The sequence below is a fragment of the Ailuropoda melanoleuca genome, chromosome 12 (genome assembly GCF_002007445.2).
Source record: "Ailuropoda melanoleuca isolate Jingjing chromosome 12, ASM200744v2, whole genome shotgun sequence".
Classification (NCBI taxonomy): Eukaryota; Metazoa; Chordata; class Mammalia; order Carnivora; family Ursidae; genus Ailuropoda; species Ailuropoda melanoleuca.
The window spans coordinates 32,833,578-32,849,805 of record NC_048229.1 but is presented as its reverse complement, the minus strand read 5'-3'; the positions used below and the strand labels follow the sequence as shown (position 1 = coordinate 32,849,805).

Genomic DNA, 16,228 nt, shown 5'->3' with positions numbered 1-16,228 from the left:
TTTTTTTTAAGATTTATTTATTTATTTGACAGAGATAGAGACAGCCAGTGAGAGAGGGAACACAAGCAGGGGGAGTGGGAGAGGAAGAAGCAGGCTCATAGCGGAGGAGCCTGATGTGGGGCTCGATCCCATAACGCCAGGATCATGCCCTGAGCCGAAGGCAGATGCTTAACCGCTGTGCCACCCAGGCGCCCCAGATTTGACAGTTTTAACCCTAGGAGTTTGGGTTCATTCTGTCTTCTTCCCTACCTCCCTCCCATGTTCCCTCCCTCCCTCGCCTCCTTTTTGTAACACACAGGCCTGCGGTGCCTCAGTTGTAAGCTCTGCCTGTTGTTCCTCACTTGATGTGAGTGGATTTCCACAAGCCTCGGGTCTCTGGCAACAAAGCAGGGAAAAAGCGTTGTGCCTGACTTCGAAGGCACATGACTTTGAAGGTGGTCTTGGGAGCGTGTCTCTTTCCGAGCTTCCCTCAAATGTGTCTTTCATTGTTCCTTGTGGATATCAGATTGTCCTTTCTTTCTTTCTTTCTTTTTAGAAATCGACTTTTTTTTTAAAATATTTTATTCATTTGAGAGAGAGCGAGCACGAGTGGGGGAGCGGCAAGGAGAGGGAGAGGGAGAAGCAGACTCCCCGCTGAGCAAGGAGCCCGACTCAGGCTCCATCCCAGGACCCTGGGATCATGACCTGAGCAGACACTTCACTGACTGAGCCACCCAGGCACCCCTGTTCTCCTTTATTTTATGTGCAGTGGTCAATTGGGGTCCTTTCAGTTTTTCTAAAACAGATTTTTAGAATTTTAGAATACGTCTGGCTAAGGAGTTGAATTTGAGCACTTGAATTGAGCTCAGGGGGCGGCTGTTCAGCTTCTAACAGCAGTGTCTAATCTGAGAAAGCAAGCTTGCGTAAAGCATTGTATTACTGTCTGCCCAGATAGCACTGCAGCTGCTCTCGCAGCTTCTGATTTCCCCCTGAAACTTCATAGATGCTGCTCATGTTAGCAACTCTTGCTGAATTTATGAGGTCCTCAGACATGCAAAGGTGTGAACGTTAACAGCGCATTCTGGGTCCTTTAGTCAGCGAGCTGTGTTGAAGGACTCAGTACATTTAAAATTTCCCAGGTGCTAATGGATGGTCAGTGGAAGCTGTTGCAGGCCCGCCACCTTGACAGTGAGTTTTGTAACTTGACACCTGGCCAAATGAAGCCGAGGGTGATTCCCCGTCCTGTAAAGCAGTCATTTCCCCCAGTAGCTACTTCTGCGTCAGCAGAGAACACTGTGTGACTGTTGTCACTGGATAGCATTTAAATAATTTAAGAGGATGATGGTGGCTGGCCAGTGAAATCAAGGATAGCTTTGATTTTAATTTATGGAAGTAATCGCTAGACCCAGTGTGGGGCTCAAACTCACAACCTTGAGATCAAGAGTCACATGCTCTTCTGACTGAGCCAGCCGGGCGCCCTGTAGGATATCTTTGATTTCTTTAAATATTTAATTAAATTAATTAATTAATTGAGGGGGGGGAGGGCCAGAGGGAGAAAGAATCTCAAGCAGACTCCACACTGAGTGTTGACCCTGACGTGGGGCTCGATCTCAAGACCCTGAGATCATGACCTGAGCCAAAATCAAGAGTGGGACACTTAAATGATTGAGCCGCCCAGGCGCCCCTGGGTATCTTTGATTTTTAACCTTAAAGGTTATACTTGCCAATTGGGTTTATAAGGGCGTTGTTGGAAATAGATACATACATGTGTACATACACATCATGCTTACATATCTGCACTTAAAGTTGATCTTTACATTTTTCCTGGTATCCCTATGCCCCTTATCTTGGGCTTGGGTGAGCACTTCACAGTCTCCTAAAATCAAATAGGAGTTTCATTGAATTTGAGAGACTTAGGTCCTTTATTCCTAATTTTAAAATATCTTTGCAAGTGAGAAAAGAGAAGAGCCCTCCCTCTCCCCTTCCCCCCAAACATCCAGGAGCTGACCTGGCACCCCCAGCCAGGCTTTGGTGTTCTCCTGTGGAGCATAAACAATGCATAAACAATTTTACAGATCATCTACATCAGGGAAGGCCACTCTGTGACTCTGGTGGAAAAAGATAAAAATCAGGCCACTCTGGAATCATGTCTGAAGAAAAACAAACACATGAGCATTGCTCAAACCCCGGAAGGGACCCCCTGTCCCAGCTGAGTGACTGCTGCTTCCTACCAGTTCCAGCTGAACTTCACTGTGTCTTGCCGCCTGGATGATACCGAGATCCTCAGTCAGAGAGTGATCCCAGCTTCCTGGCAGCGCCCAACCCAGAGCAAGGTCTCGCTTCTTATCCTCTTCCCAAAATAACCTAACATGGGCCGTCTGAGTCTCGTGTCTAGGATTATAATACGTTTTAACTTCTTATCCTAAGTCCTTCCTAATGCCCTCTTTCTCAGATGCCCACAGTTGCTCACAGTTTGTGCCTCCAGCGCCACAACACGCAATAAGCTCGATTGGTTCGATCCCAGGTGTGCTCCTGGTGCCCTTCGGCTGGCTGGCATTGCCTCAGGAAGCGTCCTTCTTGATCATCCTTCATAAATTCCTACCAGTCCTTGAGTGACAGGCAGCTTCGGCATAGTTGCTGCTTCAGCACTAAGGAAGCGTGGCTCTCAGGTGCTGTGTGGAGCAGTTGGTGAAGCATCTGACTCTTGGTTTAGGCTCAGATGATCTCAGGGTCGGAGGATCAAGCCTCATATCAAGCTCCATGTCTTATCTAAAGAGATTTTTAACAGATTTCTGTTGCAAGATGCTATCTTTCCCCCTGTGGCTCCACCTCCTTCATTGCCTCTTGCTTTTTAAATTCTGAAGACTAGGGACACCTGGGTGGCTCAGTGGGTTAAGCATCTGCCTTCGGCTCAGGTCATGATCCCGGAGTCCCGGGATCAAGTCCCACATCGAGCTCCCTGCTCAGTGGGGGGGCCTGGTTCTCCTTCTGACCCTCACCCCGCTCATGCTCGCTCTCTCTCTCTCAAATAAGGAAAATCTTTAGAAAAAAACAAACTTGAAGACTGGCCTTTTAAGAGTCAGTTCTAGAATGTAACTGCAGTTGACTCTTGAACAACACAAGGATGAGACGCCAACCCCCTGTGTGGTCGAAAATTCACATATAACTCTGACTCCCCAAAACTCCACTACTGATAGCCTACTGTTGACTGGAAGCTTTATGAATAACATAAACAGTCAGTTAACATGCATGTTGTTCAGTGTATTCTATACCGTATTCTTAAAGTAAGTAGAGAAAAGAAAATGTCAGTAAAATCATGAAGAAGAGAAAAGACATTTATAGTACAGATAAAATCCACACGAGAGTAGACCCATGCAGTGGTTGAAGGGTCAACTGCAGATAGCTTTCAGTGCACAAAATTGACGTGTAGTGATAAGTTGCATTGGTAGAAATGAAGAAGGGTTTTCTGTATATAAGGTCATGGCATCTATGGAGACCATTTTACTTATTCCTTTCCAGTTTGGGCACCCTTTATTTCTTTTTCTTGCCTTAATGCTCTGGCCCAGACTTCTAATAGTGTGTTGAATAGAAGTGGCAGGAGTGGGCCTCCTTGCCATGCTCTCGATCTTAGAAGCTTTCGACCTTCCACTATTGGGTGCGGTGTTACCCCTGGGCCTGTCATACACGGCCTTCATTATGTTGAGCCATATTCCTTTGATACCTAATTTGTTTTTTGTTTTTAAACCATGAAAGAGTGTTGAATTTTGTCAAATGCCTTTTCTGTTACCTGTTGAGATGATCATATATGACTTTATCCTTCATTTTGGGAGGTGGGTGATGGTTGCACAACAACAGTATGAAAGTACTTAATGTCACTGAACTGTATCCTTCTAAACAGCTAAGATGGTAAAATAAAATAAATAAATGCCTGGCTGGCTTAGTTGGAAGAACATGCAACTCTTGATCTCAGGGTCGTGAGTTCAAGCCCCACATTGGGTGTAGAGATTACTTAAATAAATAAAACTTAAAAAAAATAAATCCCATCTGATCACAGTGTATGATCGATTTTATATGTTGTCAAATTCAACTTGCTGCTGTTTTGTTGAGGATTTTTGCATCTATTACAGCAGGGATATTGGTCTGTAATTTTCTTTCAGTGTCCTTGTCTGGCTTTGGTATCCCGGTCATACTGGTCTTGTAAAATGAGTTTGGAAATAATTTCCTCCCCTTCAGATTTTTGAAAGAGTTGGAAAGGGACTGGTATTAATTCTTCTTTAAATGGTTGGTGGGGGGTGCGCCTGGGTGGCTCAGTCAGTTAAGTGTCGGGCTCTTGATCTCAGCTCAGGTCTTGATCTCAGCTCAGGTCTTGATCTCAGGGTTGTGAGTTCAAGCCCCACATTGGGCTGCATGCTGGGTATGGAGCCTACTCAAAATTGAATGAATGAATGAATGAATGAATGTTTGATAGGATTCACCAGTGAAACCTCAGGTCATTATTGGTCTGTTCGTCATTTCTTTTTCTTCATGATTAAGTCTCAGTAGATTGTATGTTTCTAGAAGTGTATTAATTTCTTTTATGCCAAACTGTTGGCATATACTTGTTCACAGTAGTCTTTTAAGAGCCACTGCTCTTTTCTGGTGTCAGTTGTAATGCCTCCTCACTCATTTATACTTTTGTTATTTGAGTCCTTTTTTTCTTTGTTAGTTCAGCAAAAGCTTGGTCAATTGTGTCTGTTTGTTTGTTTTCCAAAAAACCAACCTAATTTCATTGCTTTTTTTGTATTGTCTTTCTAGTCTTTATTTCTCTTACCTACTGACAGAACTAAAAGGAGAAATAAACTTAAGTACAGTAATAGTAGGGCCAGGCATCCAAGTTCACAAAGCTCCTTAAGTCCCCCCCACCAAATTTCAACCCAAAGAGATGGTCTCCAAAACATATTATAATAAAACTGCCTTAAATCGAGAGAATTTTTTATTTCTTTTTTTTTTTTAGATCAAGAGAATTTTATAAGCAGCAAGAGAAAAAAAAATCCTCACCAATAAGGCTATAATGGATTTTTCAACTTAAACTCTGCAAGCCACAAGAGAATGGGACGATATATTCAAAGTTCTGGGGGGAACAACTTGCCAAGCAAGAATACTTTACTTTAAAAAAAAAAAAAAGAATTACTTTAAATGTAAAGACATTAATTTCTAAATCAAAAGGCATGGAGTGGCTGAATGGGTATAAAACCAGACCCAACTATATGCTGTCAACAACACTTAAGTCTAATATAAAGGTTGAAGGACATAAGTATTAAAAATAACTTTAAGAACACATGTAGGCTCAAAGTGGAGGCACAGAAAAAGATAATTTTTTTTAAAGATTTTATTTATTTATTCAACAGAGATAGAGACAGCCAGCGAGAGAGGGAACACAAGCAGGGGGAGTGGGAGAGGAAGAAGCAGGCTCATAGCGGAGGAGCCTGATGTGGGGCTCGATCCCATAACGCTGGGATCACGCCCTGAGCCGAAGGCAGACGCTTAACTGCTGTGCCACCCAGGCGCCCCTGAAAAAGATAATTTTTAATTATTATTTTATTTTGAGAGAGTCCATTGAGCATGAGTGAGGAGAGGGGCAGAAGGAGAGAGAGAATCTCAAGCAGGCTCAATGCTGAGCATAAAGCTGGATGCAGGGCTCGACCTCATGACCCTGACATCATGAACTGAGCTGAAATTAAGAGTCAAGACACTCAATTGACTGAGCCACCCAGGCGCCCCAGAAAAAGATAATTTCATGCGAATGAAGCCAACAGAGAGCAAGGGTAGCTATACTTACATCAGACAAAATAGACTCTAAGTCAAAAACTGAAAAGAGCAAAAAATCCCCAACCCCCCCCAAAACTAACAAGAGACAAAGAAGGTCATACGATAAGGATAAAAGAGTCACTTCATCAGGAGTATGTAACTATTGTAAGTATCTCCACGTCTAATACCAGAGCACCGAAATATGTAAAGTTGACACTGACTTGTCATTAGTGACTTGAAGCATAATGAACCCAGTAGCTAGGAGTTGCCCAACAAGGCCTGCTGGCCTCTGTCATATCTCTTAAGTTAGGAGGCCATCCAGAAGTACAAGCAAGCCTGGTACCTGCTGGAAAATCTTCTGTGGATAAGTTAGAGTCTGAAGAACATACTATTTTTGCAACAGAAGCCCGTGGATATTTAATCGCAAAAGGTGTTGCATAGAGCAGGTCAAGAATCAAGGGTACCTCTGGTACAGGGCACCTCCCTGAGGTGATTGCCTAACATGTATCAGCAAGGGTGGAGAATGAGGATGGAGGGACAGGAGGACAAGGAGCAATGACTGAGACGATGGGCAGACCCCAAAATGGAGCATGTTGGGAACATCAAGTGGCAGTCAGACAAGGCCTCTCAAAGGTGTGAACCCCAGACTCTTCACCGCACAGACTCTGATGTCTGCCCCAGCCTTCCTTTCTGAGCCGCCATAGTGGAAGTTGATTTTCTTCGGTATCTTTCTCAATGAGAAAACATCTTTCTGCTGCAAAGAAGGAGGAACCAAGAAGTTACAAAGCACAGGCAAGGAGACGAATGTAAGAGTTGAATCACTGTTGGATATTAAGTTGGCAGGGTTTCCTTGACGGAGTGGCCTGGACACCCAAACTCCCTGCCTCCTTTCTCTTTCCCCACCCCCACCCCCATTCTGTAGCCAGGGGCAGTCCCCAGAGATGGGGGAGGAATAGCATTGAGCATTTACACCCAGAACCTTCAAGTTTATAACATACTTCTCCTCAAAGGACTCAGGACAGCAGAGCCCAAAGCAGGGCCAGAAGGTGCATTTGGGGCCATAGAGGTTGTTCCGATTCAGGGGCAGGGTGGTGTCGTCATGACAGCATTGTTCCAAGGGGTTGTAGATCTTGTCCTCACATTTGGGTGCCTCATGGCACAGCCACGCCCCTGGGCCAGTAGGGGCGTCTGAGCAGACATTGCTGGTGTGAGCCCAAGGAGGACGAGGCACTGCCTCCCCCAGTAAGGAGCCCTCTGTGAACCATGACCCCACTTCCCAAGGTGATCTTTGTCCCTCTTCACTCTTCCCCATCCTTGTACTCACCTGTGACTGTCCTTGAGCACTGGAGGAGAGGGAAGACTAACACACAGGAGCTGGAGGAGAGGGAAAGGAGGTTGAGGATGGGGCTGGAGTGTGGCCATTGGGCTGACTGACCTCAGGGAAGGCAGGCCAGTATGGGGAAGGCTTACACCCAGATTTGCTCTACAGGCTTGTGTTTGGGGCCATCTCTGCATAGGGTCTAGTTCCTGATGCAGGTGAGAGTCCAGACAGCTGAGCCTGAGCAGCCTGGACCCTTTAAGGGGGGAGAATGCAGGGAAAACTCTTGGGATGCCATAGCTTAGGATTCTAAGAATGCAGTGAAGTTTCCCAGTTGGGAGAGAGGGTGGGGTGGGTGTTAAAGCTATCCAGAGGGTGAAGAGGAAGAGGAAGGAAACAGGTGAGATTGACAAGGAGAGCATTTGGGTGCAGAGCTGCTTTGGGGATATGATTGGGCTTGAGTGGGTCTTGGAGGTGGAGCTCCTCTTACCTGTATTGCAGCTTCTGGGCCCCTGTGACTATGGATGGAGTTGGAGAGATAAAGGAGATGGGAAAAAAGGAATGGGGCATGAAGGGTTTTTATAGATGCAGTCACATGACTGGGGTAGTGATTCACCAAGTTTGCCACAACGCCTTGTATTTCTGTATTTCCCAAATACCTTATCCTTAGAAGTTTCAAGAGATTCTGTCCCAAACCACTTTGTTTACTCTGTGGAAAGCTATTTGAAGTCATCCTCACAGTTGTCACATGACCTAGCAGAAGAGCACAGGCCCCTAAACTCCAGAAGGGACCCAGAGGAGAGCAACAGTTGCAGTTTTTTTTCAGGGGGTTGTTGGGAGGATCCAAAGAGCATATGATTCTAGAGGGCAGATCATAATAATGTTAATAATAGCAGGGTGCCTGGGTGGCTCAGTCGGTTAAGCATCCAACTCTTGGTTTCAGCTCAGGTCATGATCTCATGGGTCATGAGATGGAGCCCCGTGCCAGGCTCCGTGCTCAGCATGGAGTCTGCTTGTCCCTCTCCCTCCCCTCTGTCTCTCTCCTGACTTGCACGCTTATATTTTTCTCTCTCTCTCAAATAAATAAATAAATAAAATCTTTTTAAAAAAATGATCCAGGGGCACCTGGGTGGCTCAGTCGGTTAAGCTTCTACCTTTGGCTCAGGTCATGATGTCAGAGTCCTGGGATTGAGCCCTGTGTCTGGCTCCCTGCTCAGCAGGGAATCTGGTTCTCCCTCTCCCTCTACACTTCCCCTCCTGCTCTCTCTCTGAAATAAATAAAATCTTAAAAAAAAAAATCCAGTACTAGAAGGGAAACTACCAGCCAAAATCAGTTTGGGGAAAAAGAGCAAAACTGGGGGAGAAGTTACCTTTACTAGATGTGGTCTGCTTATATAACTTCAGGGAGAGAACTGCTTTTATGATAATAGTTGTTTCTGAGATGCGTCTATCGAATTGGTAAAGTAATACCAGTGGCTTTTTATCATGCCCCACTTCCCCTTAAATTTCACTTTAAAAGTCTAAAATCCCCAATACCTTTTGCCCTTGGGATTTTTCTGGCCTCTGGGCTTTTTTTTTTTTTTTAATGTTTAAAAATACATTGGCATGATAATCCAGTTCTTTACCAGTGACTTAGACATAATACAGTTATTGTCATTGGGATTTAGCGAGTATTAGTCATGTACATATGGGGAAATATGTTTGGGTATGCTGTTGTGAAATTGTAAGAACTAGTCCTGTTGCATCATACACATGATTACTAATCACTTTGCTTCCCCTTTACAGCACAAATAAAGGTTTTGAGTTCTAAACAAACAAGAAAGATAGACAATTCAGCAATAATAGCTGGAGACTTCACCACCCCCATTGTCAGTAATAGAACAATAAGGCGGATGGTCATCAAGAATATAGAATACTTGAAAAATCGCTAGAAACCCACTAAACCTAACAGACATCTGTAGAACACTTCAAAATAGCAAAATACACGTTCTTCCCAATTATGCACATGACATTCTTCAAGATATGCCATATTCTAGGCCATTTTTAAAAGCCCCGGTGATGTAAAAGGATTGAAATCCTACAAAGTATGTTCTCTGACCACAATGGAACTAAATGAGAAATAACAGAAGAAAATTCAGAAGACTCACAAACATGTGGCGGTCTAAAACCCAACCCCTAAGTAAAGTAACCAGTGGGTCAAGTAAAAGAAATCACAAAGGAAATTCAAAAATAGTTTGAGACAAATGCAAATGAAAAACACAGTGTATCAAAACATATGGCACACAGCTCACAGCAGTGATGACAGAGAACTTTATAGACATAAACGCTTATGTTATAAAAGAAGAAAGCTCTCAAAGCAATAATTTAGTCTTCTGACTAGAAAAATAAGAGCAAACAAACCCAGAGGAGCAGAACTAAGGAAATAGTGAAGATACCAAAGAAAATAAGTGAAATGGGAGAATAGAAAAAAAGTCAATAAAATTAAAAGTGTGTTCTTTGAAAAAATTAACAAAATTGACAAACCTTTAACCAAAATGACCAAGAAAAAAGAATCCTTAAATTAATGCCAGTCATTCCTAAACTTAAAAAAAATGAAACAACAGAACTTTCCAACTCACTTTATGAGGCTAATATTACCCTGATATCAAAACCAGACAAAGATATCACAAGACAACTATAGACCAACATCTTTTATGAATATAAACTAAAAAATTCTCAAAAAAAATACTAGCAGGGGCGCCTGGGTGGCACAGCGGTTAAGCGTCTACCTTCGGCTCAGGGCGTGATCCCGGCGTTATGGGATCGAGACCCGCATCAGGCTCCTCTGCTATGAGCCTGCTTCTTCCTCTTCCACTCCCCCTGCTGTGTTCTCTCTCTCACTGGCTGTCTCTATCTCTGTTGAATAAATAAATAAAATCTTAAAAAAAAATACTAGCAGACAAAATCCAACAACTTATATAAAGAATTTACACTATGACCAAGTGGGATTTATCCCAGGAATGCAAGGTTGGTTCAACATTTGAAAATTAATCAATGTAAGAAACCTTACTAGTAGAATATGGTGGGGGGAAACATAGGATTATCTCAAATGGTACAGAAAAGGCATTTGACAAAATCTGCATTCTTTCATGATTAAAACAACAGCAAAGAACAAACTGGGTATTGAGAGAGCTTCCTCTACCTGATAAAGGGTATCTACGAGAAAACCCCCAGCTTACCGTAGTGGCAAAAGACTGAGCGCTCCCCCCCCAACATCAGGAGCAGGACAAGTACATCCATTCTCACCACTCGATTTAACACAGCACCGGAAGTTCAAGCCAGAGAAATTAGGCAAGAAAAGAGAAAAACAAAATCAGACTGGAAAGGAAGATGTAGAACTGTTCCTATTTGCAAATGACTTGATCATCCTGTATGTTAAAAATGCTGTAAGGAAGCTGCTAAGACCACAGTAGAACTAACAGATGAACTGAGCAAGCTTGCAAGGGACAAGACCAACATATAAAAATCCGTCGTATACACGAGTGAAGAACCATCTGACACTGAAATTAAGAAAATAATTCGACTTACAACAGTACCAACAATAATAAAATACTTGTTCGTAAATTTAACAAAAGTGCAGAACGCGTACACTGAAAACAAACTCTTGAAAGGATTTAAAGAACATGTAAATAAACTGAACTGCATCCATGTCCATAAATTGAAAAGCAGTATTGTGAAGATGCCAGTGCCCCCAAGTTGACCTACAAATCCAGTGCAATCCCTATCAAAATTCCAGCTGGTTTCTCTGCAGAAATTAACAAGCCGATCCTGAAATTCATATTGGAATGCAAGGGACCCAGAATAGCCAAAGCAAAGAGGAACAAAGCTTACTACAAAGCCTCAGTAATTAGTATGGTACTGACCTAAGAGATCCACATAGACATCGATGGACAGAATCAACAGTCCAGAAATAAACCCGTATATTTATGGTCAATTAAATTCCACCCAAAGTGCTATGACAATTAAATAGGGAAAAGAATAATCTTTTCAACAAATGATGCTGGGAAAACAGGGTGTCTATATGCAAAAAGAGACTAAGAAGGGGGCGCCTGGGTGGCACAGCGGTTAAGCGTCTGCCTTCGGCTCAGGGCGTGATCCCAGCGTTATGGGATCGAGCCCCACATCAGGCTCCTCCGCTATGAGCCTGCTTCTTCCTCTCCCACTCCCCCTGCTTGTGTTCCCTCTCTCGCTGGCTGTCTCTATCTCTGTCAAATAAATAAATAAAATCTTAAAAAAAAAAAAAGACTAAGAAGGACATGGAGAAGGAGAGAAAGAACAACGAGGGATCCCTTCTACATACTGTACACAAAGATGAACTTCAAATTGATCATAGACTTAAATATAAGAGCTCTATAAAACTCTTAGCAGAAAACAGTGGAGTAAATCATAAGGACGTTGGTTTAGGCAGTGTTTTCTTAGCTATGACATCAAAAACACGAGACAAAGAAAAAAATAGAATTTATCAAAATTGAAAACCTGTGTGCTGCACACAAAAATATCAAGGGTGCGAAAAGACAGTCACATCGTGGGAGAAAATATTTGCACATCACATATATGATAAGGGATGAGTATCCAGAGTATGTTGATAAACTGTCACAACTCAGTAATGAAAAGACAACCCAATTTAAAAGTGGAAAAAGTATCTGAGTAGACACTTTTCCAAAAAGGATGTAGAGACAGCCAGTCGGCACACAAAGAGACGCTCATCACTGTTCACTAAGGGAATGCAAGTTAAAACTACAAGATATCACTGCACACCCTCTACGCTGACTGTAGTAAAAGGAAAAGTGGAAAATAACAAGGATTGGAGAGGAGGTGGAGAAATCAACCCTCGTACGTTGCCAACAGGAACATAAAGTAGTTTTAGCAACAGTGGGAAGCAGTTTGACAGTTCCTCAAAGAGTTAAGCATAGAATTACCATTTGTCCAGCAATTCTGCTCCTAGGTCCTTACCCCACTGAGAACAGGTACTCAAAACAAATGTGTGTATACACATGTTTGTAACAGCACTATTCCCAGTGGCCAAAAGATGGGAACAGCCTAAAGGTCCATTAACAGGTGAATGGATAAACCAGTTGTGGGATATATGCTCAGCTCTACAAAGGAAGGAAGTACTGATAAATTCTACAGTGTCAACCTCAAAAATATTATGCTAAGTGAAAGATGAAAGTAACATAAAAGGTCACATACGGTAGGAATGATTCCCTTCATACGAAATGTCTAAGGTAATAGGAAACTCCATGGAGACAGAATACAGATTGGTGGTTGCCAGGGGTAGGGATAAGAGGGAGTGAGGAGCAACAGCTAAACGGGTATGGGGTGGCCTCTGGCTCCAGTCCTAGGGTGGCTCAGATAAAAAGCAGTTCTGGACGATGGTTGGGCTACTCTTCCTTCCACTTGAGAGAGAGAAGAGAGGGGGGAAGGGAGGGGAATACAGGGAAGGAGGTGAGAGAGACGTAGTTACCCAAAAGCAAGTGTTACGAACGCAGCAGGCATTGCTCTTCTGGGTGGACCGTAGATGACAAAACTCCATCCAGGGGCGCCTGGGTGGCACAGTGATTGAGCGTCTGCCTTTGGCTCAGGGTGTGATCCCGGCGTTATGGGATCGAGCCCCACATCAGGCTCCTCCACTGTGAGCCTGCTTCTTCCTCTCCCACTCCCCCTGCTTGTGTTCCCTCTCTCGCTGGCTGTCTCTATCTCTGTCGAATAAATAAATAAAATCTTAAAAAAAAACAACTCCATCCACATCTCCTTCCTCCCGGAGCCTGGACTGGAATAGGTCCCTAACTCGGGCACAGAGTCTGGTGCGGTTGAGTTTCATGCCCACGACCTTCCACCTCCCAGCAGCCTGATCTGAGAGCTCAAGGACTCAGGGAAACTGCAGGAGGCAGAGGCAGAAGGTGCAGTTGGAGCTCCAGAGGCAGGCCTATTTAGAGGGTCGGAAGGCGCCCTCATGACTGCTCCAGGGGGTTTGTAGGCCTCTCGATAACCTGAGTACCAGCAGGTACACCCACAGTCCAGTATCTGGGGGAGTCAGAGCTGGATTGGATTCCAAGGACCAGACTCGGACCTCTGGAGCCCCCACCTCCGTCCGTGGTACCATCTCCGCCCTCCACACTACACCTGCTCTCACCTGCGATTCCTTCCGAGCCTGAGCTCAGGAGTTCAGAATGGAAGGCAGCAGCTGAGAAGCAGAGGGGCATGAGAATGATGGAGAGAGTGTAAGCATCCGGTCAGCACCGGGGTACGCAAGATGACGTCACTGAGCAGCGTTCACTGTGGGCAGCAGCTCAGCGTGGATGTCGGCAGGGACTCGGGGTGACAGGGAAGGCTCCAGGAAGGGCTGGGTCTAATAGTTGCAGGTCAGGGGAGGGACTGAGGTGCAGTCAGAGCTCACCTGGGGATGATTACCAAGTAGGAAGCCAAGAGTTGAGCAGGCGAGAGAGCATTACGTTTGCGGTTCAGAAGTGCACTGGGGATGTGACGAGACAGAAGCTTGGGGCCGGAGTGCCCCGTGGATCCTCACCAAAGATCCTGGGTGCCATGGTTCTCGATTCTCGGCTCCAGAGCAATTGAGGGCAGAGCAGCCTCAGAGCTGGGGCTGGGACTTTATACCAGGACTTTTGATAAACACCCTTACCCACACCTAGGGAACCTCCTGGACTCACATGACAACAGAGGAGGCTGCTGCAAAAGGGGAGGGGCATGAAGACTCACGGTTATGTTGAGCCTACCTTCAGCCTCCCCAGGGAGCACCTGGGACCAAGGATGGGCAAGCTGAATCCATTTTTTAGAAGGAGTGATGGGGCAGCTGTATCAGTGGCTCTTAGGAAAGAAGAGGAAGCTCGTGCCTGAGCCTCTGGCGGCCCGTGCTTATTAACCATTTGTATGCGACTCACTAGGGAAAATAGACATTACATCGTTATATGGCTCACAGTCCAAAAGAAAGCTTAATTACCCCGTAATGGTCAAGACTCTCTGCGGTGCATACATTTCTATTTCTAGTCTATTCTTTTTACATTTTTAGGGTACCCATGATGACAAACTCCTTGCTTTTACATCCTGACCAAATGTCCTGAGCCACAGTTTGGAGAACACTTCTTCACCTTGTACTAGCTGAGGAGAGGGGAGACCTGGAGAGCAGGGAAGAGAGGGCTGGGAGGGGAACGTGCTGTCCCCCCACCCCTTGGGGACGACTGTGGTAATTGCACAATTGTTTCTGCTTCAGAATCCTCCTCCCTGGCTTCCTGCCCCCTGTCTCAATCCTCCTGTCCACCCCCTTCACAGGAGACAGACACTGAGATCTTCCACAGACTGAAACCTCATCACCTCCACCCCTGCTGAGGACCCTGTGAAGTTAAGTCCAAAATCCTCGCCAAGGCCCAGAGGGCGACTGGCCCTGCCCTCTGTCCTCCCAGGGCTGAGCCCCACTGAAACAGTCGGTTCTTGCTCACTCTTAAAGTCATAGCTCAGATGTCCCTTCCTCCCAACCCTACTCACTATGGGTCACTATTGTCTGGGGTGGTCTGTGTCCCCTACTGGATATAAGAACCAGAAAGACACCTGGGGCTCAGTCACTACTGTGTCCCCAGCACTGACTAGCACAGAGCTGGTGACAGAGCAGGTGCTCGGGGAATAATGAGTGAATGAATGGATGAATGAATGAATGAATGCACTGTGTTCAGGATGTATCCAACTCCACATGTCTGTTCTGACATACTACTGGCTTTCTGAAAATTGGTCAGAAAGTAGCCTGGGTGGCTCAGTCAATTAAGCGTCTGCCTTCAGCTCAGGTCATGATCCCAGGGTCCTGGGATCGAGTCCCATGTTGGACTCCATGCTCTGTGGGGAGTCTGCCTCTCCCTCTCCATCTGCCTTTCCCCCCAGCTCGCCTCTCTCTCTCTCTAATAAAATAAAATGTTTTTAAAAAATAAAAATAAAAACGGTGTCATTCATGACCAACTCAACAGGTTCTATCACCTACTAACACGGTGAGACCCAGTTAGGAGAACGCTGCTCTGTGGTACAGCAGCTGGAGAGAGCAGGTCAGAAACCGGCGATGTGGGGCGGGAGGGGAACATGACCTATTTGGGTCTCTCCTTTCCACTGCCCTGCCCACGTTCTGTCCCTCCATCTCTGTCTGTCTCTCTTGCTCACTTCCTCTGTCCTTCTTCAGTGTCAGTGGACAGAGGATCAGGTGACCAGAGGACCTGCTGGATTCTGCTTTGTAAATGAGCCTGGCGAGCGGGGTCTCTTGTTGACTTAGATCTGGAACATGGAGTGGTGTTTGGGGACAGGAGACACTCGGCCTGAATCTAACCTGTGCAGGGTGACTGGTCCCCTTTCTAGGATTCTGGACAATCCTCAGGGATGAGTTTACTCCAGGAAGCCCCCAGGGCCCTGACCCCTGACTCTTACCCTACAGCCAAAACCATTAGGCACAATCCACAGGCTGGCACTGGGGACACTTTTCTGACATATTTTTCATGACTTAGGTCCTTTTCTTGTCAGATGTGAAACACAAGGCACTTCATAAATTTTGCAGTTTTACATAGACTGTCATCCGGGAGCTTGAACGCTTGGGAAGTGTGAGAAATGGTGGACGTGGGGGGCCTTTCTCTGCTTCCAGAGATGGCAAGGTATGGGCACTTGGCACGTATGAACAAACTTCAAGATACTCACCATCATCTCCTGGTTTCCCTGAATAAAATCCCATCTTCATCAAAAGGCTCGGGGTTCTTGCACCGACCTCACCAGGATGTGCGACAGGGAGTTGGGACACGCAGGAAGCCTAGGGAAGGAGGCGACTGCGCTGAGCCTGAGTCCCACCTGTCTCCAGCCGCCCAGGGAAAAGAGGACGGGGCCGCCGCGCCCCCTGGTGGGCATCGGGCGTCTGGCGGTGCTGCGCTGAGCGGGGACCAGACAGAAATTGCCTACCCTCGGGAGAAAAAAAGTCACCTCTCCTGGAATCCCAAACCCAGGCTGGCCTCACTGCTTGTGCCCCACCAGCCAGTAAGCAGTGGTGTGTGGGGGGGTCAACTGCATTGGCCAATCGGCCTCTAATTGAAGGAAAATATTTAAATCCCAGATTTACATCATTCAAAA

At 45.5% G+C, this 16,228-nt stretch overlaps 1 non-coding gene across 3 annotated transcripts; it reads right to left on the bottom strand.

Moving 5' to 3' along the window:
* Positions 1–5,468: 5,468 nt before the first annotated feature.
* On the bottom strand, positions 5,469–13,837 carry LOC105239255. 3 transcript variants are annotated; one of them, XR_858074.3, is made up of 4 exons: positions 13,521–13,832; positions 7,091–7,140; positions 6,344–6,520; positions 5,469–5,528 (listed from the first exon to the last, which is right to left on the bottom strand). It is a non-coding gene; the product is annotated as an uncharacterized LOC105239255 (transcript). The 3 variants fall into 3 exon arrangements; XR_002143481.2 differs by having other exon boundaries at positions 5,485–5,528; positions 6,231–6,520; positions 13,521–13,836; XR_004619047.1 differs by lacking the exon at positions 5,469–5,528 and having other exon boundaries at positions 6,158–6,520; positions 13,521–13,837.
* Positions 13,838–16,228: the final 2,391 nt, after the last annotated feature.